The sequence below is a fragment of the Aedes albopictus genome, chromosome 2 (genome assembly GCF_035046485.1).
Source record: "Aedes albopictus strain Foshan chromosome 2, AalbF5, whole genome shotgun sequence".
NCBI classification, from domain to species: domain Eukaryota; kingdom Metazoa; phylum Arthropoda; class Insecta; order Diptera; family Culicidae; genus Aedes; species Aedes albopictus.
Genome location: NC_085137.1, coordinates 331,619,982 through 331,646,678, shown reverse-complemented (window position 1 = coordinate 331,646,678; position 26,697 = coordinate 331,619,982). Strand labels below are relative to the sequence as shown.

The 26,697-nt window shown below is 39.6% G+C and overlaps 1 protein-coding gene across 3 annotated transcripts in view; it reads left to right on the top strand.

Moving 5' to 3' along the window:
* Positions 1-26,697, top strand: part of LOC115258208 (uncharacterized) — a 54,918-nt gene that overhangs the window by 15,856 nt on the left and 12,365 nt on the right. The gene's annotated exons all lie outside the window — the stretch shown is intronic.

The window sequence follows — 26,697 nt, the reverse complement described above, 5'->3', positions numbered from 1 at the left end:
GTCTTAAGGCGAAACTGGAAGCATTTCCTCATTTTTTTGGTTTTTGATTTTCCATTAAATAACGAAGTAATATTTTCAAAATCGGTTTTCGTACACATGTAGAGTATGGATCAAGGTATCTTCTCAATTTTTTGTGGTAGAAAATATTTTCCATTTTTGCAGAAACCATTTTTTTGTACAATTTTGTTCAAAAATGATTTCTGCAAAAACGAAAAATATTTTTCGCAATTTCTCATCGTAATAGGCTGTTTTACCTCACGCAAATCTGACAGGAAAAGGCCTACTTTCCCACACCAAATTACCAATGCTGTAATGGTTCATTACAGCACTGATTTGCGTTGCGTAATGTAATGGTTCATTACAGCACTGATTTGCGTTGCGTAATGAACCATTACAGCACTGTTTTCAGTTTTGGTCAACTTCTTGATGCTTTGTGGACGCAGTTTTGAAAAATTGTGACAACTGCACAGTATAACCTGTTATGTTCAGATTTTCTTAAACATGGCTATGAACATCAGTGTGCAGTTTGATGAAAAAGTTTTGTTAAAAACTATCCTCAAGGGTAATTTATGAAATTGCAAAAAACGTTGTACGCAACTCGGTGCAGAACTCGATTTTTCCAGCACTCGTCGTAATTATCCAACTCGGCAAGCCTCGTTGGATAAATGTACGACTCGTGCTGTAAAAATCTTCATTCTGCACCTTGTTGCGTAAACTACTATTCCACCACAAAAAAATTGAGCAGATACCTTGATCCATACTCTACATGTGTACGAAAACCGATTTTGAAAATATTGCTTCGTTATTTAATGAAAAATCAAAAATCAAAAAGTGAGGAAATGCTTCCAGTTTCGCCTTAAGTGAATAATCTGTGAAACGAGTAGGGGCCCTACACTTTCAGCATCAAGGCATCTCATAGAAATTAGAAAGATCTCATCAAATACTCAAACGTCCGGTATCCTTTTTCCTTACATAAAGGAAATTTCTTTGACTTTCATGTACATGAACTATATTCGCGCTTGCCGCACAGTTCACATATGAAAAACGATTATTGGTGGAGGAAGCTCTTGGTATCTGTGGAGGTACCAAACTGAGAAGCTAGCATTTGTTCCCTTGTTTGTTCCTGTGGGGTCGCTACGTCAAAAAGAAGAAGACAATGATTTAAATTGAAAATGTTCAGCGCTTTTCACCCGGCATCAGTCGCGTGCGTGTACTGAGTACAAGCATCTAAGAAAACTGCTAAAAATCATCGAAATTTTCTCCAAATTGAACTGAATGTTGGTCCTATTCCAAATTCCACTCTTCTTCTGCTAGTAAAACAGAAAAAATCGGAAAACGCACAAAATGTACTCGACAAATGCGTTTTTCTAACATTAAATATAATTTTTTACGTGTATTTTAACACTGAGCTAATTCTACACTAATTTTAAATGTGTACATATCTACTAAGTATACGTCTAAGTATGCGTCACGGCAAATGCTTTCAATTTTGGTTAAAAAACAACGCGCACGCCGTATTCAGCCAGAGGATGTACCCACTGAACGAAACTTAACACTAAACAAAGGCACACACAGCATGTACACTCCCGTGCAAAAGTTTTGGGTCACCCCCTCAAAAACATGGAAATGTTTTTCGGTCATATCTCAGTCATCTTTCATTTAATCCACTCGTTCTTAGACTCTATCGAAAGATAAAGAATTATATTTGATTCATAGGTACTTTTCACCAATTTCATATGAAATTTTTAGTACAAAAAGTTTACCTAAACTTACATGTTTTTCCTAAATTTGTACGAAAAAATGTTTTCCGTGTAATTCAAAATTGGGTCGACCAAATTTTAAAATTAAAGTTGCATTAGAACCCTATTTCTCTCCTCTTTAAGAGCCATTCATGAGATTTTAGCGGAAAAATTCATAACATAATTTAAATTATCGAGTTAGGTATACAAGTAACCGTGCAAAAGTTTGGGGTCACCTCTTAGTATGCTGCATCGTGCAAAAGTTTGGGGTCACCTTTCAAATAAAGTCTGAGTCGGATTTTTATTTGAATCGTCATGTTTTTGGTGCAATTCCAATTCCTTCTATGGTAGTTGAATGGCAAGGCACAGAAATGGTTATGAAATGTTCATAAACTAAGTTCTAGACTAAGTTAAGGTAGAAAATGGTATAATCCATACTAAATCAGCTAAGTTCGTTATACATAGTGCGAAAGAGGATAAAAGTGAGATAAAAATTACTAATTCGTGATTTCTACCCTATATATCTGTAAGTGTTAAAACCACAAATACTACCCCAAAAACCATTACAACGAATGTCATTTCTCCGAATGTACTAATACATTCGAGATTTTGGGTTTTGGTGCAAAGCAAAGGGATAACTTTTTGATGAAAATGCCAATTAAATTAAAATATGTAACATTCCTGAAACTTATAGATTTTGGGGTAATGCTATGTTTGTGGTTATAACACTTACAGTTATATAGGGTAAAACTCACGAATCAGTCATTTTTATTTCATTTCCATCCACTTTCGCACTTTATATAACGTATTTAGCTGATTTAGTATGGATTTAATTTTCCCTTTTTTACCTTAACTTAGTCTAGAACTTAATTTATGAACATTTCATAACCATTTCTGTGTCTTGCCATTCAACTATCAAAGAAAGAATTGAAGTTGCACCAAAAAAATGACGATTTTAACAAAAATCCGACTCAGACTTTATTTGAAAGGTAACCCCAAACTTTTGCACGATGCAACATCCTAATGGGTGACCCCAATCTTTTGCACGGTGACTTGTAAACCTAACTCGATAATTTAAATTATGTTATGAATTTTACCGCTAATATCTAATGAATGGCTCTCAAAGAGTATGGAAATAGGGTTCTAATGCAACTTTAATTTTAAAATTTGGTCGACCCAATTTCGAATTACACGGAAAACAAGTTTTTGAATAGATTTAGGAAAAACATGTAAGTTTACGTAAACTTTTTATACTAGAAATTTCATATAAAATTTGTGAAAAGTACCTACGAATCAAATATAATTCTTTATCTTTCGATTTAGTCTGAGAACGAGTGGATTAAATGAAAGATGACTGAGATATGACCGAAAAACATTTCCATGTTTTTGAGGGGGTGACCCCAAACTTGCACGGGAGTGTAGCAGTGAGTACGGAGAAGAAACTATACAGGGTTTTTGACCCACCCCATTCCCGGCACAACAGGTAAACAAAACTGTGCATCAAATTCACAACGAAACGACCGTTTTCTTCCATCTGAATCAGATACCTTATTGCGTGAATTTGTTGTTAACAGTGATTGTTGTGAAGATTTTCTTCCGGAAAGTTGATTTTGAACGAGTTTTCGATTTTCACTTATGTCACACCCCCCCCCCCTTCCTCCCTCCCACGGATTTTTTTTGTCGGAATTCGACATTTTGAGGGGGGGACACAAATAAATTATTTAAGAAATTTAAAAATTTTAAAGTGAAATTAGTGTCATCGAGAAAATTCCTCAACAAATACGATGAGTTTGACCATTTTGCCCAATTGGGTAATTTTTCATCAAATATGTATACATTTATTATTTATCATCCACCCCTTGACGAGTCAGAGAGCAAAGTGACAAAAGAAGAAAATGAGATTTGTTCCAGCCTTACTGTACCTAGTCCAGCGCCAATTCTCGGCACCAGTGCAGAACTTCCACCAAAATCAAATAGGAAATCACTTCGGTACCCATCTTTGTGCTGCCGAAGTGCATTCGTCTGCATGTAATATTTGTTTTGAACACTTGTTCGGCTTCAGAGTGAAAGTGCAGCTCATTGACTGTGAATCCCGTTGCGGCAGATGATTACCTACCGAAGCGCGTTTGGAAAATATGCGCAAGTGATATTTTAATTTGTTTGTTTTTTTTTGCTGTGAGCTGCCGGAAATAGACGCGGTTGCCCAAGTAGTTCGAAACCCTATGAGCATGGTTTAAAAAATCTTTCTGCTTCACACCGCTTTATTCGGATCGTATCCAGATTCTATGCCTTTTGCCAAAAGTTGAGCTCATTTGGTTGAAAATTGAGAGTGCACAAGCCCTTCAAATTTTGTATGGGAATTACTATGGGAAAACGATGTTTTTCATTCAATCGACCATAGCATTTTCCCAAGCGCCCTAAAGAGTAAGTTGACCCTTGGTACTGCTAGGCTACTCTATCAACTGCAACTTCACCGAAGACCGCATTCAAATCGGACACATTACAAATATACTGCTGCACCTTCTCTATCTCTGATAAGCGTTGTTACAAATCCGCTTGACATCCTTTTTAACGGTTCCACGTTAAGCATTTCTGAGAATACACTGGGAAATCTCTTGGTGTGTTCAGAGCGCAAGCTATAGAGAGGGTTCCCAGCGATTTTGCCGAAATATGGGGGAGATATTGTACGTTTAAAACATCGAAATCCTATTTTATCCAACTATTGAATCACAGACAAACAGACGTAACTCTTATAGGAAATTTATCAAAAACTTTTGCCCGGTATCTTTTTCATGAGCACACTGCCACCTGTTGGTAGAACCGCGCGAGATACTGTCGGCAATAGATATTGACGTTTATCTAACACACACACTACTACACAAATCGCCTGTAATGTTTGTTTGCATCATTCATTTGCAACAATGGCAAACGTCAAAGCGATCGAACACTTGCGCCTCTGGTGGAAGGATCGCTGAAACCAAATGAAATTTGAATTGATCGTTAAATGCATGAGCCAAGCCGTTTTGAAGAGTGTTACATTTGTTTGTCTGTGATTGAATGCTGTGATTGACTACAATAGCGGGAATTTAAACTGATTTTAATTATTTGTAGTAAATGGTAACCGTTTATTTGCGATAAATACTGTAGAAACCTATGGATTTGGATTGAATGAAATGTTCTCAAATCTTCAGTAAGAATGCTGGAATATCATACGTTTCGAATGTTGAATTCTAAATTTATGAGGGACAGATTGATTTCCAAGATCGAGATACAATCACGATTGAATATTAATAGTTCAAAAAGAATTTCATAGAAAATCGCCCTAAAATTTCAAATTGCTCAAAATATCAATTCCCCGGATGAAACACTTCCAAAATTTCAGAGATGATACCTGGATACTACGAATGGTGAATAATTAGAATAACTAGCCACAGAAGCCCAATTTCGCGACTGTTCGTGTGACTAGCATTTAGTTTGCCACGTCCCTACAGCGTCAGTGGCGGTACTAGAAATGTCAAATAAATTTTGTTTACCAAAACAAAAGGTCCTCTACAAGATGGACACTTACAAACAATCAATTATTACGATTAAGGTAATTAGTATAATTAAATAAGAAACTTGACTTCAGCGCCATTAGAATTCTAGTGTATTTCTATTGGTGGGTACCGCTTAGATGGGTATTTTGTTTCGTTATTAATTTCGTTATTTTAGACACACCGTGAATGGCCTACAGAACGTGACTTGGAGGAGCCTGCTTTGATGACATTTTATCCATGGTGCCAAAACTGGGAATACGGCAACTCTATCTTATGATTTTTATATCCATCATCTAAGTAACATCGACGAATGTTGAATGAGCGAGGTAAGACGGTATAGCGAGCTTGATATACACCCGATTATTATTTTTTTTTTGCGCGGGTCGTGTTTTTGATATAACTCAGTCAATTTTGCACCAAATGACTTGATTTGTCGTACATGGGTTAAACTAATCGTGCCTACACATTTTCATGAGAATCGGATCAAAATTTTAACTTATAATAAATAGACTGAGTTATAGTAAAAAACCGAACTGTGCGAAAAATAATTGTTTTTCAAGTGCACGTAAAGCCTGTATCCGCAATAGGCTACGGCTGTAGCTCTGTAATTAATTGGTAAAATTGTATGTATGTATGTATGTAGGTAGCCACCATCCTAGCTTGAGTCTTGCTCTGCATGCAGTTCCACTTAACAGTGAAGAATAAATTTCATTACCACTCTGAATTCAACATACCACTGTATGAAGGGCCAAAAGGGGGTGTGGTGAACCCGTAAGTAGAGACACTTACGCGAAATTCGCGGGTTTATAAGAATCTCCTTCCAACAGGGTGAATAATGAGATTCACATCGCTTGTCAAGCTTTCTACGGGATGATTTGTCACAAGAAGGGTAATTGAGAGCTCTTTGGTGTAGTTTTATTATTTGTGCCAAATTTCATAGAAATCGAAGCATTACTTTAAATTGTGAGCATGAGCATAGACGACCGCACAATTCGTAGTTGCTACTCCGTGATTAATCAGAGTAATCGAAATTTCACAAGGAACCAATGAATAGGGCTTGGAACTAGCTTACTATTCTCAATGTGCACAGTTCGAGAACTCACAAGTTATGTCAATAACGGCGCTGGCAACGTCCTTACGGTCATCGAGGAGGGTTCGAATTTTTAGTAAGACAACCGTTGTTATAGAGACCGGGAATCCCAGTGTCTCCACGAATGTCTTGGGAAGGATTTTTTGTTAGTATGGTAGGGTACATTGTCAGGTCTAGGAGTCACCTATGGTTGGTGATGTGATCTGACCAGGGTGCAAAATATTCATAGTCATTGACTGAAATCAGCACGAATTTGAATGATTCTGTACTAAATATTCAAAACAAACAAATTCATTTACGCTCTCCCTCTTCACACAGTCAGTCAATTCGTAGTCATTCAATATGAAGCCGATCGATCAACATCTTCATAATTACCAACGTTTATGGTTACGATTCCTTCCAAAAACACTCCACAACAATCAAATGGGAAAAGATCTGTGTGAAGGACCATTAAATGTAGTCGAAACGTTTATATTTTATCAGCAATTTAGCACTTTGTAAGATGTTTACAAATATTCATTGACTTTCATTCAGTTGACAAACGAGTATCGAGCAGCTGAATATGAATATGCAGGCAAGTGAATGAAAATTGCCGCACGGTGAACTTCAGCTCTTCTGCTCGAAAATTTTGCGCCCTGGTTCGGTCAAAGACCACGGTCCATACATTTTTTTTTGTGCAAACGAAAGAACCAGGGGGTGGGGGGGCTTCGGAATCTCCTAAAAAGTGACCACATGGTTTATGGACAGCCGCTAAGAATTCCGCCAGAAATTCCTTCTACATATGTTTATCAAGGGACTTCTCTGAGAAGTTTTCCAAAAATTAGTCCTATAATTCTTCCAGAAATTCATCGACAGATTATGTCATAAACTTTTCCGAAAAATTTTCCACAAGTTTCTCCGAAAGTTTTTCCATGGAATATTTCACGGATTTTCAAAGATTCCTCTATAAACTCCTCCAAAATTATGCACAGAATCTTGAATCCAGGGAAAAATTGGAGCAATTAAAATGAAGTCTCCAGAATTTTTTTTAATAATCTTTGAAATATTTACAATATCCCAAAAATGTTCTGCAAAATTGTTGAGAATTCCAAAAATCTTCAGTTTCAGTGCTAAAATAAACAAAACGAAAGCCACAAATTGCTATCGACAACCAAACTTTTTCAAGCATAATTAAATTCAAAACCGCAGCATGTTGATTTCAAAACCGTGCCTCGAAAAAAATGAAAGTAGAACGGTTCATAAATTACAGCTGAAAGTCGATGCTGGTATTGTTTGAGAATATTGAAATTACTAAAGTTCAATTATCTTTCGTTGTACCGAACCAACTTTAAATCTCTTAGAATAAATTAAATACTAAATGTAGTATTTTTTGATCATTTGAAAATATTGTTACTCATGTTATTGGTGGGTTTGTGAGACACAGTGAAAAATTTAATATAATAAGTATCATAACTTACTAAGTTACGAGTTTGATATCAACAATTTTTGCTCTTCGATTATTATCAATTACATATTAATATCAAAATTTGTTATTGAAATATTCACTGTTATTAAGTTGTTATTGAAACTACCAAAACAATTTATTAAAATGGTTTTCCAGGAACATTTTTATGTTATGATATTTATTATTTTGCCGCTTATGACAGACAAGCTTATATCCAAATATGTTATGTTAATAACTTAAAAATAATCGATTCAGTTATTTTACCCAAAAAACACAGCTCTTTATGCTGTTGTTATTCCCTTCTGCTCGGGGTTCGCTATAGAAGATCTTTGAAAAATTTAAGGAGGAACTTAAGACATGCAAAAAAAATTTGAAGCATTTTTCGGAAGATTTGTTGAAGAAATTTTTCTCGTGTTTGTTTAGGAGAGCGAAGTAGAAGAATAAAAAAAAAAACTAGGTACGTCAATGATCATTTTTAAGGTAATCAATTTAAGTTTACAACAAATCGAGTCGGAATAGAATGGACATAGCTATTTGAATAATTATCGTCATTTAGAACTAGGTACTTAGTTCGGCAATAGACTTCTTTCAACCGTCCTCAACTGTAGAGTCAAGGGATGCATTTCACTTGAATGGATTAGACATCTATTAGACATATATGCGAGCAAAAGTGGTGAAGCGTATTTGCCAGCACGTTCATGTTCAACTTATACCCACAAGCGATCCCAAAAGCATAATCATATCACCAAAGCCACCGCAATCCTATGTGTAATGTCGTGGAAACTGTTGAACCTTTTCCCATGCCAAATGAATATATTAAGCATGTCCGTCCATCCTGACCACTGACCGCTCGTTTGTGGCTTGTTAGGCTTGTTACAGCATTCCATACTGACGTCTGATTTCCGACTCCCATTCTAGTCGTTGACGTCACCAAAGGGGCAGTAGCGTTTACGACGACGGCGGTTAGATATGTTAAAAAGGGTTCGCAGACAAAAGAGAGGTGAAAAATCAATGACCCTTTTCCTAAGTCAGGTGAAGTGCCATGCCGTGCGACTATAAACAACACCACAATACTAAAATAGACCTCGCGACGAGAAAGGACAATTAATCAACTATTTTACACCCGTAAAGTCAGTTTTTGTGTAGTGCTATTTTTGGCGGCAAACCTGGTCCTGTAGAAACCTCCGGCAATGACTTGCTGCGAGTCATTACTGTTCTTAATACAACGCCTTATTTGCATACCACTCTCTGCGCCAAGCATAGCTTCACCGAATCCAATGTAATAAGCTTATCAGGCTGCTAAAGCAAAATGATATGCAAATTTTTATTATAAATAGGAATCCCCCCAAGAACCAAAATACGAAAGAAAATACTGTGGTTGCTGCCAACAATTGTCTTACGTAGCTGACGTTCCATTTGATTCCTCTCGCACAGGGGCGAAATCACGAATCCAAATTGGTTGTCTGTTGAAATACAAATCTCTTCAATTTAGCAATGCCCCTGCTGAAACATTTTCCGCGATTGGTATTCATTTGAATTTCCCATTTATTTAGAAAATGTCCAAACCGAAAGCTGATTCTCCACATTCGCTATTTTCTCGTTCGTTCCACCTGGGTATTCACGAGTAAAATGATTCTGGGACTGTAAGATGGTACAAAATCGGCATCTTGCTTCCATTGACCGGCTAGCAGACGGTTGAATATGACAAAATTTCAAATCGCAGCTTTTATTTCCAATACAGCAACCCTCGTAATGGTGGCGTTTCGACGTGGGATTAATGAAATTTGGCGATTGATTTTTGCCTCTTTTTACGTCGTCGTAGACCACATCAATCGATCGTTCTTGGGGCGAAACTTTTTCCCAGAAGGTCTGGGTTGAATGAAATCGATAATAATAGCTGTTTGATGTTGCCAAGAATGGATGGATGCTCTTCTGGGTGCTCTATGATCACGGGTACGAGCGAGGGTTTGTTTTGTATTAAATATTAAAAAGGATCTAAAAGTTTTTCAATTAGCGAGGAGAGAGTCCGCTGCGAGTTCTGTGCCTTAAGGTTTTTTTTTACTCTAAAATGCAGTGTAGTGCTATGAAAACAGAATATTTGGGGATTTATAAATAATGTTTTTAACGAGTGAGCGGAAGTCTGCAATTGTGTGATGAATTAGAAGAGTTTATAAATTGCAAAAAAAAAATACAATATACTATGCTAATGCTTTTTCTTCTATATTGAAAAGAAATTAAAAGTTTCTGATTCTTTTTGGATTTAAATTGTATTTGTTATGATAGATGAAAAAAGAGTAAAAGATAATGATTTCACTTATTATTATTTAATTTAATTTGGTTTTTTCTCTATACATTTTTCTGGAATATTTTTTTATCCATCCAAACCCACCCAAAATCCATCAAGTTCCTGTGCTTGGATTTGACAGACGCAGCTATAAATAGCTTCGTATAATAAACCTCGACCGCACGAAAATCCCCCAGCTACCACCAAAAAGGAGTGAACAAATTAGTAAAGAGTCCAGCACCTTGATAGCCTGTTGGTATCCCAATCCCGTCACATTTTTCCCCATTCTTTGGCGTGGGGAAATTGGGACCGAATGAGCATCACATTCTGTATTTTTTTTGTTGTTGTTGTTGTACACATGGGGGGATACGTCATTGAAGTCTCGTTTACTAATTTAAAAGTCAGTCTTTATAAACCGTTCTTCTTCCCTATTTTATACTTCAAGCGTACAAGTAACGCCACTTTCCCCATCATGTCACTGTTGGTGGCTTTTCCTGTCGCGTGAAAAACCTTGCTCGAGAAGTTTTTTTTTGTTGCGTCAACCACCGATTTTCGTCGTCGGTACTTTGTCACAGATTTTCCTTCCCACCCTCCGCACCCCACCCCAATGCCAGTGTGTCAAATAAAACAACCCCCTTTTTGTTATGTTTTTTTCCTTTGGTGGCCATAATCAATTTCCCATTCGTGTCAGACGAATATAAACCATAAACCGAACAATCCGGCAAAAAGTAATTAAAAATCATTATAGAAATAACGACACGTTTGCGGAGGCGGAAGAAATCCGCTCGTGGGGAGCTTGATCGTTTCTTTTTTCGGCTCTTGGAATAGGAATGAAGCATAAATCCTAGGAATCATTTTTCCATTTGAGCTCCGGGTTAGGCTGGGCAAATAGATGGGGGATGGAAATCCTTGAAGGGGAAAAGTAAATTAAAAGTAGCATAAAACTTATAAATGTAGATTCAGGTATTTATGGAATGCATTAGCAAGTAAGGACATTTTATTCCTTGGTCAAGGAATTTCAGTCAAACTTCCCATGAAGGTTTGTAGTAAAACGATGCATTGCTTTTGACACAATAATACTACTATTTGAACTTTACTTCCAAAGTGTGCATTTTGAAATCAGAAATTATCGCTAGGTAACATTCATGTTAGAGATCATCTTCTTCTATAATTTATCTTGGAACCACCGAGGGTTTATACCTACCTTGATACCTTACCTTGTTGGCTACAAAGTAACTTAACTCCAATGCCGAGCGTATAGTAGAGCACCACCCAGTCAACCAGCGATCGTATAGGATGTTGCATAAGATGCTAAAGTGGAGGCGTTATGCGTACATTTTACATGCGCCTAAATGGACGCATGCACGCATATGGCCTCCACTTTATCATCTTATGCAACATCTTATACGATTACTGGTTGTCTGGGCATCTTCGTCGGTCTTGGGCGATGTTCCTCCAGTTTCCTCGAACGTGTAGGGATCGTAGATCTTCTTCAACCGCGTGCAGCCAGCGAGATCGCGGCCGCCCACGAAGTCGCCTACCTCTACCGGGTTCTCTGCTGAATATTGTTTTCGCTATTCTTTCTTCTGACATTCGCACTACGTGTCCAGCCCACTGAAGTCTGCCGTATTTTATACGTTTCACAATATTCGTATCTTCGTACACTTGGTACAACTCGTGATTCATGCGTCTGCGCCACACTCCATTTTCTTGTTTCCCACCGAGAATTGTCCGCAGCACTTTGCGCTCAAAAACTCCGAAAGCTTTTCGGTCTACCTCCTTTAACGTCCACGCTTCGTGACCGTACAGGGCTACCGGAAGAATCAGCGTCTTATACAGAGCGAATTTTGTTTGCGTTTGCAAGTTACGGGACCTAAGCTGGCTACGCAATCCGTAAAAGGCCCTATTCGCAGCTGCAATACGCCTTGTCACTTCACGAGAAACGTCATTGTCACATGTCACAAGTGTTCCAAGATAAACAAATTCTTCAACAACTTCAAACATTTCCCCATCAATCACTACCTCAACACTAACACCACTAGGCCTGCTTCTGTCTCTACCCGCTATCATGTACTTCGTCTTGGTAGACTTAATCGTCAAGCCTATCTTCGCTGTCTCTCTCTTCAGAGGAGCATAAGCTTCCTCCACTGCCCTACGATCGATGCCGATGAGATCAATATCGTCCGCGAAACCGAGGAGCATGTGCGACCGTGTGATGATAGAGCCATTCCTCTGCACGCCTGACCTCCTAATCGCTCCTTCAAGTGCAATGTTGAACAATAAATTTGAAAGAGCATCCCCCTGCTTCAATCCATCCAAGGTCACAAACGACGTAGACACTTCGTCCGCGATCCGAATACTTGATTGTGATCCATCCAGCGTTGCGCGTATAAGCCTAATTAGTTTCGCCGGAAAACCATGTTCTGACATTATCTGCTAAAGCTCATTTCTTTTCGCTGAATCGTACGCTGCTTTAAAATCAATGAACAGATGGTGAGTCTGCAAGTTATATTCCCGAAATTTATCTAGGATCATCCGCAGGGTAAACATTTGATCCGTCGTGGATCGGCCCTCACGAAAACCAGCCTGGTATTCGCCGAAGAAGGACTCCTCAAGAGGTCGCAGTCTGTTGAACAGGACACGCGACAGTATCTTATACGCCGAATTTAAAAGGGTAATCCCTCTGTAATTGGCACACTCCAGTCTGTGCCCTTTCTTGTAGATTGGGCATATGAGGCCATCCAACCAACTGGTGGGCAATTCTTCATCCTCCCAAATCTTTATAATAATCTGGTGGATTGATTGATGTAGCTGCTCGCTTCCGGGCTTAAGAAGTTCGACCGGGATTTCGTCCTTCCCAGCAGCCTTGCTGTTTTTCAGCTCCTTAAGGGCCTTTTTAACCTCAGCCAGTGTTGGTGGTTCCACTGCTTGACTGTCATCCATTATGTTAATCCTGTTCCTGGGAGCTCCTTCGCTGCTACCGTTCAACAAATCTTCGAAGTGCTCCTTCCACCTGGCTGCCACCATTGTTTTGTCTGTCAGAAAATTTCCTTCCCGGTCATTGCACATGGCGGTCACTTGCGCAGTCTTGTACCGCGCGCCATTGACAGTTGCATAAAACCTCCGCATATCGTTCCTGTCCATACTTTCCTGCGCTTCTGCAATAACACTCTCTTCGTGTTGCCGTTTTTTCCTGCGGTGGATTCGTTTCTCTTCTGCTCTTGCAACCCTGTACCGCTCTCTGTTCTGCCGGGTACCGGCCACTAGCATTCGACTTCTGGCGGCATTCTTTTCGTTCGTCACTCGTTGGCAGTCCTCGTCAAACCAACCATTACGATGGCGTCGCTGAGCGGTACCAATCACCGCTGTTGTTGTCACTGCTTCGTGGATAATTCCCCAAAAGCTGTTGACATCTACAGATCCGTTGGTCTCTCCTATCCTCTCGTCTAGCTTCTGATGGTACTGTGCAGCAACCCCTTCGGCTGACAAGCGCTGGATATTGAAACGCATCGTCCTGTTGTTTCTTGAACTCATGACGCTGGATAATCGCGCCCGAATCTTAGCGGCTACAAGATAATGATCCGAGTCGATGTTCGGGCCTCTGTAGGACCTCACATCTACACAGATCGAAAAAAGAGTGTAAAATTCTGTGACATATGATGCACATAATTGGAGCGTGGGATATCGCAGAAGTTTACATGACATATCATGTAAAGTTCATGAAATATCATGTAAACTTCCATTATATGTCATGTAATTCAGCATGACTCTGAGAGTTTACATGACATATAACACAAATTTACATGATATATCATGTAAACCATCATAACATTAAGTTTACATGACTAAAATGAAGTTTACATGACGTGTAAACCTCATTATTTTTATCTGTGTATGACGTCCGAGAAATGTCGCCCGTCGACCAGCACGTGGTCTATCTGGGAGCAAGTGTCACCACTCGGGTGTCGCCAGGTGTGTTTTCGGATATTCTAACGTGCGAAGTAGGTACTGCTGATTGCCATCCCTCTAGCAGCAGCGAATGTCACAAGGCGCAGACCATTATCGTTGGTAACAGAATGAAGGCTTTCCGTTCCAATGACAGGCCGAAAGAAACTTTCTCTGCCGATCTGCGCATTTGCATCTCCGATGACTATTTTGACAACTTGTTTTGGGCACTCTCCGTAGGCCTTGTCAAGGCTCTCATAGAACTCATCCTTCATGTCATCGGGTTTGTCGTTCGTTGGCGCATAGATGCTGATCAGGCTGTAGTTGAAGAACTTGCCCTTCATCCTCAACACACAGATTCGGTCGCTTATCGGCTTCCACCGAATAACTCGCTTCATCTGCTTCCCGATCACTATAAAGCCAACTTCTGCCTTATCGCCGCCGCTGTGGTAGATGTGGTACTTGAATGAAGTGTTGGCGATGGGATCCACCGCTCGGAATTCGCGTTCTCCAGTTTTGGGCCAGCGTATCTCCTGGATAGCGGCCACATTAACGCCGACATTCTGCAGTTCACGAGCCAGGAGCCCAACACGTGCGGGTTCATTCAAAGTTCTCACGTTCCAAGATCCGACTTTCCAATCGTTGTCCTTTATTCGTTGCCGGGTCTGTTGCCGTTGAATCAATCCGTTTACTCTACTATTGCTTTTCTGGGTGTTTGAAGGTTTTCAGCAGGCTACCTTACCGGGGCCGCGCTGCCTACATTGCGTTGAAGGGGCTGCCTTCTTAGGTATAGCTGACGCAATACAGCATTTCATACTCAGCCGCTGGATGCCAGAACAGACGCTGTTTGAGCCGCACCTCCTTGGTGAACAGACGCTCGGGACGTACCTCCTAGCTGAAGTCAGAAGGACAACAGTGCCCAGGCTGCACTACCAGCTAAGCACACAACTCTTAGCTGGCGGTCTTTGTCATCGTTTGACCCGTGGAAGCATGAGGTAGGAACTTGTGAGGACCAGAGCTATGTTGGACGCTCTCCTTATCGACTCACCGTTTTGCAGCCTACCGAGGGTTTATAAGGGTTCCTGATTTCAACTTTGCATCTGAGTAATTCTCGCTGAGACCGGCCCACTATTTACACCTTGTTTTCAAAAATGCTTAAGGTGGCGATTTTCTTAAAGTCATTGCCGAAAAAGTAAGGCAAATGCATTTGGTTACTCAAATTAATGCACTCCCCGTTAGTTAGAGCCACAACAATTTTTGTATACCCCTCGATTTTGGGCAAACGGTGATTCATTTAAATGGTTATAACAACTCGTAAATTACTCCGAAAGTCACCTCAAAACGAAATGTTGTTGAAAAGAGGAAATATGGAGCTACTATTTACAGTTATAAAAAATGGGTCGGCCATATTGATTTTGGCCGCCATCTTGGATTTTTATATCAAAACATTTTTCACCATGTTGGCAACCACTGATTTTCAAAATTTTTGCATCAATTGAAAGCTGAGACATTTATACATAATATGTATATCAAAAAATTGAAGATGGCTATCAATAGCGCAAACCGCTAATTAGGTATTCTGATTAAACGCCGCGATCATCAAGGCAATCTTGGATTATTTCATTCGCAATTTTACGATACATTTGAATAATCACCTAATCATCACCTACGCAGTTATTAAATCTATTTAGTGAATCCCCTAAATGATAAATGAAGTTAAAATAAAGTAAAAAATACTTTTCAGGATATCAGATTTTAGATTTAGTAAAAAATTATTCCAGAGTTCATAGTGAAACTGCAAGAAGATTTAAAAAGACGGGCTTGGTGGTCTAGTGGCTACCGCTTCTGATTCGTATGCAGAAGGCCATAGGTTCAATCCCTGATCCGTCCCTTTCATGCTACTTTGTATCTTTCTATACACTTTCTCTCTATTTCTCTTCTCTACATAGACAACTCTTGTATATTCATATGTTCAAAGCCATCGCTAGAACCAGAAAGGAATTGCAAAAATTCGTTTCCCTTCCTTTACAACTTCCACAGCACAGTGTATATAACGCCTACAAGTTATGCAACCAAAGCGAACTGTTCCGCTTGTCATTTATAGTAATCAATACACAATCTATCACCTTAAGAACACAATAAATATCCCCTATCCATGGATCGCATCACCGACCCAACGGTGACTCCCAGATCTCCCATTCATTCCGTCTAACAAATACCCCATTCCGTGCTGGTTGTGGGGATGCAGAGGTGATCTCGGTCTTTAGTAGCAATAACCAGCACACTCTAATATTCCTTTCCCTTCCCAATTGATTATAAGGACGTGGCCGGCGCCGTTATTGATCAAAAATGTATGAGCTGCTTAAATTGCACTTTGAGAATAAGTGGAGTGTCCCAGCCCTTATTCATTTGGATCTCAATGCAATTGGTACCAGCTCAGATCAATAACGGAGGAGCAACCATTGACATGTATAGTCAGATTTGATCTGTTTTTATCGAAACTGCAAGATGGATTTAAAGCTATTTTTTTAACTTTCAGTAAAATTTGTAGATCAATCAGTTGTGTCGCTTCTACGAAATCCAAAGACAATTTCTAATGGATCCCTGCTGCAATCTCTGGAGAAATTTCTGGTCGGTCGCCATGAAGAATGAACAATTAATAATTGTTCTTGCGCGACTGCTAGAGCAGTTTCACAAAACTCCGAACTAATAATAATAAAAAAAATCATTTAGAAAAAGCTGAAGAAATTTTGAAGGGAATCCATGATAAACTCCCGAAAAAATTTCTGACTTAAGTTCCAATAAAATTGCCTATTAAATTTCTTGAAAATCTCCAGCGGAAAATCTGGATAAATTTTTGATCAATTTTTCCACGAATTTCTTCTGAAAAGTTCTCAAAGAATCTATTAATTTAATCAGGAGGTCATTATGAATTCATCCTTATTTCAGTATGCCAATCTCTCAATTTAAAAAAAATGGACTGAAACTCTTTAAAAAAATCTGTTAGATTTTCTTTAAAAAAATGTTTCAACAGTTTTGGTGTTCTCTGATTTGAGTAAGGTGCCTAGTAAAATCAGACTCATGAACTCCAAAAATAGTTCAAAATTTTGAAACCAATTCCTTCCAAGAAATCTAAAGAAATTTTTTTAAAATGCATTCAAAACCTCTAGGGTGCCTGTATACCGTGACGTTACAATGTTTTGACGCCTTTTTGGTCAGATTTTTCACTATAACTCGTAAATTCGACCGTAAATCCTTAAATAGTATTGCATATTCGGAATCCTTGTAAAATTACCAATAAGTATGATCTGTTGAACAGTTCGTTTTCATCGGAAAAGAATGTTAAAAATGGGAATGAGTAGCGTGACGTTACAACGTTGTAACGTCACGCTACTGATTCCTATTTTAAACATACTTTTTCCAACAAATGTTGCGCTGTGTATGCAAAGGCGCGTGATCGTTGGGTGGCCGATCGACGAAAGAATGGGGAGGTTGAAGATCAATCGCCCATTTTTCTATTTCAGCATAATCAACGTGCACACAGGAGACTGTTACGGTCTTCTTGTTTTCTTACCCCGCATTAAAATTATGCTGCTGTGTTGAAAGATTGGTTGTCAGCTTGAGCCCTACGCTTGAGCCGCTGTTATGCTGGCTACGAAAACATTGCATGGTGGGATAGGGATGCCAATTCCTTGCGTGCACATCCCACACTCTAAACGCACTTATGATGACAAGCCTGGGTGTAGCAGATCGAACGCGAAGACGACCACTGCCATAGCCACAACGTTCACCAACAAGAAACCTAAACGTTTAGATAGGCCTGGAGGAGGACTTCAGACCAACGATTGGAAAGTTCGGCGCCCACCATCTGGCGAACAAAAACGCCCTACGACCAATCTATTTTGCTGTCTCCAAGAACATGGCCATGCGTTGCACTTTGTTGATTTTGAGCTGATAAATGGCATCTCCACGTCCCTCAGCGTGGGAGTTGGATCATTTCCATCCTCTGCTGTACTGTAACACCATATCATTTTTTTTATCAAGCAACACCAATTATAGCATGTCGAACCAAAACGGAAAACACCTGATCGAAATATTATTGATTCATCGGGGTAAACCCGAACACTGCCCTTTCAGGACAATGGCCAATGACACGGAGAACATTAGTTCAGTAGGTATATGTGGGAAGGCGCTGTACTGTAGGAAATACAAAATAAAGGACCGAGGCGCGCTGAGGTGATGCGCAATGGGATGTTACATATTTGTCTGTTTCCATTCGATTATATTCCGGCATTACTCTATCGGTTCCACAGAATCGATTCTCGTTGGGTTAGACACCTGTCGGTTCAAGGCCCTTGCCAAACTATTGATGCAAGTCCTGCCGTGTCAGATAGCAGAAATATCTAATCAACAACATTCAGGTGTCGGGAGGCACGCTAACGACGATTGGGTATTCGGATGTATCATATATTTCGAACGAAAAAAAAAAATGTAAACAGAGGCGTCATATACCACTACATAATGGAACACCCTCTGTGGAAGGGCACAGAACTGCAAGGTTCTGTTCATGTTCAACAAAGCACTATTAACCCGAATGAACACTAATAACTCATCGTTGCTCCCCGCCGTCAGGTTGGCGTGTCGGTAAATGCGATAATAATTGAATCCTTTCCTTGAAATTACACTGCTCGGTGCTCTAGTTTCCCACATCGTGTGCCGGTTAAAAAGGTTCAACGAAGCGTGCCAAATTTCCCTCACTAATGAGGCACTTTTCTTCCTTTCGACACCACGCTCTTTCATCAACCCGCTAGCAGTGCTGCTATGTATAGCATTTTCCAGGATGCACTATTCTGCTGCCGCAATATAAGTACGTCTTTGCGAAAAGTTTCTTAGCATCGTGACTCCTACTGCTATACATTTCAGTCTTGTGAAGAAGGACTTTTTGCTGATGTAGAAACTTGCAACGATATTTCAATTGAATGGCGTTTCGGTGTTATTGCATTAAGAATCATACCGTAGTAATAGCATGATTTTTGAGTTCAGTTTGCATACATATGCGTAGCTAGGTGCACCAACAAACCGATGCACCAGCTTACACAATATTCTGTTTTTAATAAGCCTAAGAATCATAAAATCTACAGGGCCCATATAGCCGAGGCGGTAAACGCACGGGTATTCAGCATGACCATGCTGAGGGTGACGGGTTCGATTACCGGTCGGTCCAGGATCTTTTCGTAAAGGAAATTTCCATGACTTCCTTGGGCATAAAGTATCTTCGCGCCTGCCACACGATATACGCATGCAAAATGGTCATTGGCAGAGGAAGCTCTCAGTTAATAACTGTGGAAGTGCTCATAGAACACTAAGCTGAGAAGCAGGCTTTGTCCCAATGAGGACGTTACGCCAAGAAGAGAGAGAGAATCATAAAATCTAAAAATAAGTTTTTTTTTACTTATTCGTTTTTTTGGAAGGCTCGGGCGCCACATGAGCATAACTGAGCCGAAATCTTTTGTTTTTTTACAATGATTTTACATTTTACAATATATTACTGCCTTAAGCTATGTTAGTTTGGGAAGCCGAAGTACTCGCGGCTGTTTCGAGGTTAAGGATTGAAAAAAAAATAAAATTAGGAAGGAGGGATTTATGGGTTCAAAACTAAATTATTTGCTAACTTATACTAAAACATTGATGGGACAAATTGTCCATATCTGTAACGGAACCAAAAAGAAAGGACTTTATCGGTAGAAAACGACAAGAAGAGGACAAACGGAAGGGGGGTGACGACAGACAGGGGCGAACAACAAAACCAAAAGGCGGACAACGAAAACAAGGAACGTACTACATCAAACTCTGACATCAATACGTTTCAAAAACTGGTAAATCAGGTTCATGTATTCCAAATCAAGTCCTGCCAACACTTCTCTAACGGGTTTCTGTTGTTTTCCTCGGACCCGGAGAATTTCATGCAGCTCAGATCTGACCTCACGATACTCATTGCATCCCCAAAGGACATGTTCGATATCCTGGTAAGCTACGCTACAGACACAGAGATTGCTTTCTGAGAGCCCAATACGGAAGGTATGTGCATTCAACAAATAGTGGTTGGACATCAGCCGACACATTACACGAATGAAATCGCGGCCTAAATCCAACCCTTTGAACCATGGCTTCTTCGACACCTGTGGAATGATGGAGTGCAACCATCTACCCATCTCTCCATCTCTCCATTCAAGGTCTCCTGACGGGCCAATGCAAAAAATTCGTCGAAGGAGATTTGACGCTTGTAAATATCGCCTCCGCTAGCGCCCACCTTAGCCAGAGAGTCCGCTTTCTCATTGCCCGGAATTGAGCAATGTGAAGGGACCCAAGCTATGGTGATGATGTATGAGCGTTTGGACAAAGCACTCAAGACTTGGCGTATTCCATTCAGGAAGTACGCTGAGTGCTTCATCGGTTTCATTGACCGAACAGCCTCCAGAGAGCTTAGACTGTCGGTAAAAATGAAGTAGTGCTCAGGTGGAAGAGTGCGAATGTACTCTAAGGTGTAGTATATAGCCGCTAGCTCAGCAATGTATACTGAACATGGCTTTTGAAGCATGTAGGTGGCGCTATGAAATTCGTTGTAGACACCGAAACCACTCGAATCATCGGTTTTCGAACCGTCTGTGAAGAACTGTCTGTCCCCGCTAACATGCCCGAACTTACTTGCAAAAATTTGTGGAATACACACGGAACGAAAAGATTCTGGTATTCCGGTGATCTCATCCTTCATGGACAGATCAAGATCTACAGAGCAACTGTCGAAGTTTGAGAAATTGTCACGATTGGTGTTAACCGGAGATGGGCTTACCTCCAGCGTCATGTAGTTTGAGGGTTCTGTTCGAGCAGCTTTTCGAAATTTTCTATGACCAATGGATTCACAACCTCGCATCGGATGAGGAACCGGAACGATAACTCCGCAAAGCGGTCTGTCAGAGGCTGTACACCAGCGAGTACCTCTAAACTCATAGTGTGAGTTGAGTTCATGCAACCTAACGCGATCCGAAGACAACGATACTGAACCCGTTGAAGCTTCAGCAAGTGTGTTTTCGCCGCGGATTGAAAACAGAAGCTACCGTATTCTAACACCGACAGAATGGTTGTTTGGTACAGCCTGATCAGATCTTCCGGATGTGCTCCCCACCATGTTCCGGTAACACTAGTTTACAGCATTTTTGAACTCGGTAAGCTGATGATCATTTTTGGTGTACAATCATGCCCTGAGTTCGAAAACGCGAAGGAAAAAAATTACAGTAGAGCGGAAATTTTTTCGACTTTCCATACAAGGTTGATGATTTGAAATCGATTTTCGTTCTATTTTTAAGCAACGTCGCTCACTTCACACACCTCATTCTCCGTAATCAATGCTCCGATTGAGCTGAATTTTTTACTGTAACTCGCCTACATATGATCTGTCAAATAAACGTCGAGAAAGAATTTTTAAGTTGGTTTTTTCTTATTGAAAAAAATACATTTCTTCAAAAAAATTAGGAAATTTTGCTAAAATTCAAGAAGATCGTCCCTAAAACTCGCCAATATCTTGAATTTCATCAATCTGACGCAAAACATGTATTCAGATGACCGAATGGTATTGTATTCAGCTTTTAATTTATGGAAAAAGATTTAAAATTGGTTGAACAAAACGTAATATATTTGAATTTTAGTAAATTACATATTTTATAAAGTTGCAAAACTCGATATTGAGCTAAATCTCAAAAACTGTTCTACTTTAATTTTTTTGAAGATCGGTTTCGAAATCAGCACTAAATTGTGCTTCAAAAATTTTGGTCGTTGACAGAAGTTCACGACTTTCGTTTTATTTTGTAAACTTGTGTAATAGTTCGCATAAAGTTGATTCGCTTTTGGCATTTCTGTATCAGATACACAATGTGCTTCCCCCAGGTGCATTTGGAGTCGAACCAGATGCCGAGATATTGAGAAGACATGCTATGAGTGATTGTCTTACCCATCAGATGGAGCGGAAACTTTGCCGGTTTGTGTTTTTTAGAAAAGACAACCATCTCAGTTTTCTCCGGAGAGAATTGGATACCCAGCTTGAGAGCCCAAGTAGACAAATTGTCCAAAGTATCCTTGCAGATCGACTGCTATTGATCCCGTTATAGAAACAGCACAGTCATCCGCAAGCTATCTTAACGTGCAATTTTCCATGAGATAATCATCTATGTCTCTAACATAAAAATTGTAAAGAAGGGGGCTTAGACATGAACCTTGGGGGAGACCCATGTAGCTAATTCGTGAAACTGTCAAGTCGCCATGAGTAAAACTCATCTGCTTCTCAAACAGCAAATTATACAAAAAGTTGTTCAAAATTGGTGAAAGGCCACTTCCGTGTAGTTTGTCGGAGAGAACATCGACACAAACTGAATCAAAAGCTCCCTTAGTATCCAAAAACACTGAGCCCATTTGCTGCTTTTGAGCAAAGGCAAGCTGAATTTCTGAAGAAAGCAACGCAAGGCAGTCGTTCGTTCCTTTGCCTCTGCGGAAACCAAATTGTGTATCAGACAACATGCCATTTGATTCAACCCATTTGTCCAGTCGAAAGAGAATCATCTTCTCTAACAACTTCCGTAGACACGACAACATCGCGATTGGACGGTACGAATTATGATCCGACGCGGGTTTCCCGGGTTTTTGAATAGCTATCACTCTCACTTGCCTCCAATCATCCGGAATGATGTTGTCATCCAGGAACTGATTGAACAAGTTCAACAAGCGCCTCTTAGCGACGTCGGGGAGGTTTTTAAGCAAGTTGAACTTTTTTTTTTTTTATTCCTTGTTGGGTATATAAGTCACTGCGACCAGTTTTTAGATCTATTGTGACAAATGCCCCAGTTTTATTTAGCTATGTCAAGTTGACGTATCACCATTGGTATTAGCAATAATCAAACCTTGACTGTAAGCGTGATCCCAACACGGTGATACAGTTCGGATGAACTGCACTACCGCATTGGGGTTTGTTCTCCAGACATCTAAGGGTTCAATCAGCCCCTTGTCGAAGAACCTAATTCTTTTAGCTATAACTGCCGGGCAATGGCATAGCAAATGTTCCGAGTCTTCTGTATCTATGCCGCAGAAGCGACATACATCATCTTGAAGTTTTCCAATTAGCTTCAGATGATACCGGCTCGGACAATGACCTGTTATAAGGCCAGTAAACGAACTAAGATCTTTTTTAGAAAGTTCTAGAATTTTGCGAGTGTTTGAAATGTCCGGCTTTATGAAACGTTTCGACTGCCTCGCAAAAGTGGTGTTTTCCCAGTTGGATTTTATTTTCTCATGTTCCCATGTTTTAAACTCCATTCTGAGAGAACAACCAGACACACCACAAAATGGTTCTGGCCCTATGAATTGATGAGACGATCCAAGTCTTGCTAGCATATCGGCTTGTTCGTTTCCTTCAATTCCACAGTGCCCTGGAACCCAAAATAGCTTCACCTGATTACGGCAAGCTAACTGTTGAAGTGACTGAATACACTCCCATACAAGTTTAGAAGAGCATGTTGCTGATTTCAAAGCATTTAGAGCTGCTTGGCTATCAGACATCATGCAAATTGTTGAATGTCTGTAGTTTCTGCGAAGGCAAATATTACTGCATTCTAAAATCGCCTGGATTTCAGCTTGAAAAACTGTAGGCCATTTGCCCATAGGAATTGATACGTTGATCCCGGGGCCAGTCACTCCTGCACCTACTTGATCGTTCAATTTCGAACCATCAGTGTAAAATACGATTGATCCTGGGTGTAGTTCTGGGCCACCATTTGTCCACAGATTTCGCCCAGGATTAATCACTTCAAAAGAGCGTTCAAAATTGTATCTTTTGCTTATCCAATCACTATTATGTAAGATTAGAGAGCCGATACTAATTGTTTTCAGAATACTGAGATGCCCTCTCAGGTCACCCTCAAAGAGTTGTGTAGTTCTTTTGAGCTTAAAAGCACTCTTTGCAGCTTCTAATTGAACAAATTGATGCAGTGGAAGTAGATGAAGTAAAGTGTCAAGCGCTTTAGACGGTGTACTTCGCATTGCACCGGTAATTGAAAGAGTAGCTAATCTTTGAAGTTTTCCCAGCTTCTTTTGTGCTAATCTTTCATTTGTTTTAGGCCACCATACCAGTGACGCATAGGTAATTCTGGGTCTCACAATTGCCGAGTAAATCCAGTGGATCATTTTCGGTTTCAATCCCTATTTTTTACCAAAAGTTTTCTTACTGATCCATAGAGCACTTGTAGCTTTACTAAGTACCTGCTCGAGATGTAAGTTCCAATTTAGTTTACTGTCAAGACATACTCCAAGATACTTGACTGTATTTGAAAGTTCCAAAAAAGTTCCTTTCAATTTTAAGTTTGTAATTGCTATTTTTCTCCGTCGTGTAAATGGTACGATCGTGGTTTTAGAAGGATTTATGTTCAATCCTTCTTTATCGCACCACGAGGAGACCAAATTTAAGGCAGTTTGCATTCTGTTAGTGATAACGTTGTCATATTTACCACGAACTAGTATGACTAAGTCATCAGCGAAGCCAATTACTTCGAAGCCTTGTGCTTCCAGTTTTTTGAGGAGATCATCAACTATTAAAGACCATAATAGAGGTGATAGCACGCCCCCTTGTGGACACCCTTTTACTGCTCTGACGGTAATAAATGAGCTGCCAAGGTTAGATGAAATCTCTCTTTTAGATAACATTTCTCCAATCCAATCAACAATGCATCTGTCAAAATCACGTCGTGACATAGCAGTCCTCATTGAATCGTAAGAAGTGTTATCGAACGCTCCTTCAATGTCAAGGAACGCAGCAAGTGAAATCTCCTTTGCTTCAAAGGATCTTTCCAGTTTTGTAACCAGCTTATGAAGTGCTGTTACCGATGATTTGCCTTCTTGATATGCAAATTGGTTTTGGCTCAATGGGCTTTTTGTTAAATATGACGATTTGATATATTCGCCTAGTATTTTTTCCATTATTTTCAACATAATGGACGATAAACTTATGGGTCTGAAGGATTTTGGTGATGATTTATCCTTCTTATTTGCCTTTGGGATAAAAGTGACTCGCACTTCTCTCCAAGCTGTAGGGATATGGCTTAATGATAAGCTTAATCGGAATAACTTGGTTAAAATAGGTGTTAAGATTTCTTTACCCTTCTGCAGTAGTACAGGAAAAATTCCATCCCTACCAGGCGCTTTGAAGGGTTCAAAGGAATCAATCGCCCATTCAACCTTTTGTTCAGTAATAACTTGATTAGCCAGAATGCATGCATCACTCCTGGCACCTTCTAACACAGTTGATTCATCATCTTCATGAATATATCTCCTGGTTTCATTGGCCTCAGTTTGCGATATAGATGCATTCTGATCAGTGAAAGCAACGATTGAACACGGAAAGTGTGTTTTCATCATTGTTTCTAAGATTTCTTCGGAGCTCTTCGTGAAAGAACCATCTTCTTTTTTAAGAGTTCCAAGACCTATTGAATGATCTTTAGCGAGGACTTTTTGCAATCTAGCAACGATCGGAGTACTTTCAATGTTTTCACATGTGTGCCTCCAATTTATCCTCTTTGACCTTCGAATTTCCCGGTTATAGATTGTGAGGGACTCTTTATATTGTTCCCACTGTTGTGTTCTTTTAGTTGAACTTAATTCGATCCATTCATGGAGCGGAATTGTTACATGAAAGAAGAGCAAGTGAGAATTCAACCATCGAAAACTGCCTATCCATGTCGTCCCTATCCTCGGCAACATCCCGAATTATTCGCTCCACGGGTACGGAATCTGGACAAACTTTTTTTGCGAACTCGAGAATCCACCGAGGAGAGCTTTCTCGATCCTCGTTTACCGACGACGCGTTACGCATTCTTCTCCCGACGCACACTGTTGCGGATGGCATAAAAACGTGATCGAAATTGTTTTGACCATGAAAACATGATTTTTGATCTTTGGTGTCTTCGGCACAGTTTTTCTATAAAATAAGCCCTAATTTATGGAAATATCAATTTTGTGATCAATCTCCCTAAAAGTGAGAAACGATTTCTATCTTTTTCATTTGTATACCAAAAAAATATGTTTGTTCAGAGAAGTTGTAGACAGTTTCACTAGAAACAACTTTGCCGAACATACAAAATTTCTATCTTTTGATTTGTATGTACATTTGAGGCGTTTTTTATGAAGCACCCCTAAAAATCAGTTTTTTGCTTATAACTTTTTCTATGAATTTTTCACGATTTCCAAATGTTCTAGCAAATGTTTTGCCTTATTGAAACGCGTAACTTTTGCGAAGAAAGTATATATCTATCTCTCATATTTATCATGTTATTGGAAATTTCACTTTAAAAAATGCTTATGTTTGACATACCCATTTGTTAACTTTCGCACGTTTTCGCAGACCAGGATTTTCACATTTGAAAATATGGAACGAGTTTTATCTATTGCAAATATAGCCAGTTTTAGCCTGATTTCGCCTGCATATTTAAATTCACATACTAGAAATGACTATCATTATAAAATGTGTTATTGTAAAATGATCAATATGTCAAAAAATGTACTCAGTGCTTTTCTTACATTATTTTTCCACATGAACACGCAAAAACGTTTTCACAGAATCACTT